Consider the following 3804-nt stretch of genomic DNA (forward strand, 5'->3'; position numbering starts at 1 on the left):
GTGGCTTAAACATTTAAATTGTGATATGAAAACTGACCTGAAGCTAAAACCAAATAACAAAAGCCTGAGCAATGTGGGTTTTTCCCCCAGCCAATTATAATTTTACATTTTAGAGATCAGTAAGATCAAACCATTGTGTTTACAGGTCATAAAATACTGACAGGTATTTTTACTCAGTAAACCGATATTCAAGACTTCAATGTATGCCTCCTCTCAACGGAAATACTTTGTGTTACTGAATAGCATTATGGAAGTTAGTTACTGAGATGGTTCCCTTTCTAGGCTGAGGACTGAAGAGGTTATTAATATATTGATAGCATTAAGTGTATATGTTACAGTGATCATATGTAAATAATATGTAAATAAACAAGTCAGGGTTGCTATGATGGTTCTTATGTTTGGGGATTGCAGACTCTGTAAATTTGCATCTTCCCATTAACCCTTTGAGAGCTAATCTGTTTAAAGGTTTTTTTTTTTCTTTTCGCAGATCCCCAAGACTTACACTGTAGGAAAGGTTTAGACGATTACCTCTCCAGCGAAGGTCTTGGAGGCTTCTAAGCAGCATACGAAGTTTAAATAAAGTTGCCGCATTAACGTTATGTCACTGTGCATAACGTGAAGCCACCTGTCACTATTACAGGCCTGATTGTCGGGAGTCCCAGATCTCCCTTAATGTTGGGAGAGTGCTACCAACGGCTCAGAGCCATCATTAGTACTTAACAAGATTAAATACAGAATTACATTAAATAAGTCAATTAAACTACATTATTGACTAGTATTATTAGAAGCAGTTCAGTATTACACCAACATAGGATATGTAGTTTTACTTAAAATCTATTGTCATATTCAGACAGCATGTTTTTTAATTACTGACTGTTAAAAAACTGTTTTAATGTAGATACCTTATCATTATTTTAAAGATAATAAAAAATAATGATAATGGAATTAGCTGAAGAACCTAAAAAGCTGAGGGTGAGGATTGAAGAGACATTTTGTTTACTGGGTTTTATGGGGATATGAGACCCAACAGTTTTCTTTCATATTAAAATAGAGCATGCAATTTTACACAACTTTCTCATTTGCTTCTGTTATCACGTTTTCTTTGTTCTTTTGGTATCTTTTGTTGAAAATCTGGGATGGTTAGGTTGGGACCTGGCTTATTTCTAGAGCACTGTATGCAGCAGTTTTGCAACAATGTTATCCAATTCAGTATTAAGAATGTTATTCTTGGCAAAGCCACTAGATGGCAGCACTGTAATCCTACCATGTAGAATTCAAGATGCCTACCTAGGTATCTTTTCAACACAGAAATCATAGAACAAAGCAAATGCTTATTGGTGGGTAAGTGTAGCCACCAAATAAACCTTGTATCTTTATTCAGAGGCTCTCCCCCGGGCTAAAGAGGATGGAGGTATGGCGCTACCCTGACATTTAAAATATATAATTAGTCCAGTATGGGCAAAAAATTAAACTAGAATGGCTATCAGGGGCGAATTATATCACAAACTCGCAAGTGGAAGAGAAGATAATCTTTATATATTCTCTTAATGCACTTCTGCAATATACCCAAATTTGATAAACTAAAAAATAATATTCCTAAATTCACCTTTCTTAATATAGCAAAGGCCCGGAATAAAATGTGCATAGGGCTCAATATAGATAATACATCTTCCTCTTTCCTTTCTATTCAAGGGAATCTGAGCCTGGATTAGATTCCAGACGCTTCCATATCTGAGCACCGAAGGGTCTTAAACTGTTGACTCAATTATGACAGAAGAAGCAGATTTTAGTTCGCTCTACTTTAATGGGCCTTTGATTTAGAGAACTTACAGTTTGTAAACTTCCTATATGTCTTCACTAGAATAAATAAATTTATACCATCAATATCTTGGAAGAAGACGCAAATTATTACTAGTAAATTTGTAGCGTTTGTCATGATAACAGTAGTAATACCAACAATTTGATACACACAGGGTATTTGTTGTTCTTATCTGGGGGCATTATTGGTTTACCTCCATACTAACAGATCTGGAACAAATCTGAAAGTATATCTATATAAAAGATGCATGTTTTTTTTTTTTGCCTTCTAATTGATGTATATTGCCCACAGATTTGTGACAATTTTTTCTTATGTTTTGCGTTTACTGTGTATTTCTGCATTATTGTGCTTCTTGTTGGTCAATAAAAAAGTATAATATATATTTTTATATACTTGACATAGATCATGAGATTGCAAGTTTAGCTAAACTTGCAATCTCAGGATTTATGTCAAGAATATAAAATTATGCACTAGCGCTCCTGAGATATGTGAGGCCCTCCTGCAGGAGATCTTGTAAATACGCTTATTCAACTGGTGGACCCCTCTTATCTCAGGAGCTAGTGCCATAATTTTATATACTTGACATAAATCCTGAGATTGCAAGTTTAAGCAATGTTTTCCTACAAACTGAACTTTTCCATGCACCGTGCTGGACTGAATTAGAAATAACATTATGGCACTAAAGCTCCTGAGATATGTGAGCCCTCCGGCATGAGATCTTGTAAATACGCGATTCAGCTTGGTGGGCCCCTCTTACTTAGGGCAAGATTTATCAAAGCTGAGTGTACAGGGGCACGTATACGTGCCCCTGTACGCCTCAGCCCGGCCGCTGTGGTGGGGCGAAATTACCCACAGGTAATCACCATTGTCACATGAGCAAAATTTTTGCGCTTGCCGTGCAATCCCGCCCCTGCCCGCACACAGCCAATCACGGCGCGGGCAGAGCTGTTAATCTCAGCCGAACTCGACCGCAGAGAATGAATTTCGCCACCTTAGAGGTGCGAAGAGGTTAGGGAAGCAGCGGTCTGGTAACCGCTGCATGTTTAAATTATGGCTAGAAAGTTCTTGTGAGAACTTGCCGTAGGGCATTGATAATCGAGCCTCTAGTCTCTTTATAGCCTTTTTATATTTATAAGTGCGCTCAGGAATGGGTGACATCACTACACAGGCTGTTAGCAATCAGCTACATTCAAGATAAATCCACTATGTACAAAGAAAACATCTTATTTCTAGTGATTTAATCATGGAATCAAGTTTACAATTCCATCATATCATTAATTGTTTTTGTCTTTTGCGTAACAAGTTAAAGTAGCTCTACAAAACAGCAGAAGCCCTCAAAAAATTGATGAAACTCATGTTGTTCCCTCCACGGAAATCTTTAGTAAAAGGCGAAAGATTTATTCGATCTGAAGAGAAACCAGAGTATAATCATAAAACATTTAAATATAAGTGGAGTTTACAGTAAAACCTTTAAAACCTAAAGTTGGGAAAAAAAATTCATTAAAAATTTAGAAATAAATACAGTTAAATTACATATATATGAAATTCAAATACTGTAAATATATAATTAAGCGGTTATGAAAAGTGAACTAATAAATTACAAGCACATTCCAAAATAATTTTGAAATGCACCATGGGTATGCAAATGAGAACATTGTAAGTCCAACAAAGCTACTCGTACAAAATGAAGCACTGAGATGTAAGATCACGATTCCTATAATAATAATTGATTTTATTTTTTATTGTTTATGCAGGTGCACATTAACATAATCACATTAAAAACACATATAACCGTTTTTTCAAGAGGGTCACAAGCATATACTTTTAACACACATTTGCATGATATATCATGGCCCTGTAATGCAGAATTTCCCTTATCTTAAAATAGAAGAAACAAAGTATCCAGCACTGTGAATTAGATTAAATAAATATAACAATCCCTAAAAGAATTCACATTAAAGGAACATACTAAATTAGTTTTGTGC

The 3804-nt window shown here is 35.6% G+C and overlaps 1 non-coding gene across 1 annotated transcript; it reads right to left on the bottom strand.

The window, feature by feature from the left end:
• Positions 1-3130: 3130 nt before the first annotated feature.
• Positions 3131-3245, bottom strand: LOC128641561 (U5 spliceosomal RNA). The gene has a single exon (XR_008399573.1). It is a non-coding gene; the product is annotated as a U5 spliceosomal RNA (small nuclear RNA).
• Between the last annotated feature and the right edge of the window lie 559 nt (positions 3246-3804).

This window comes from Bombina bombina, chromosome 10, assembly GCF_027579735.1.
Source record: "Bombina bombina isolate aBomBom1 chromosome 10, aBomBom1.pri, whole genome shotgun sequence".
Taxonomy (NCBI): Eukaryota; Metazoa; Chordata; class Amphibia; order Anura; family Bombinatoridae; genus Bombina; species Bombina bombina.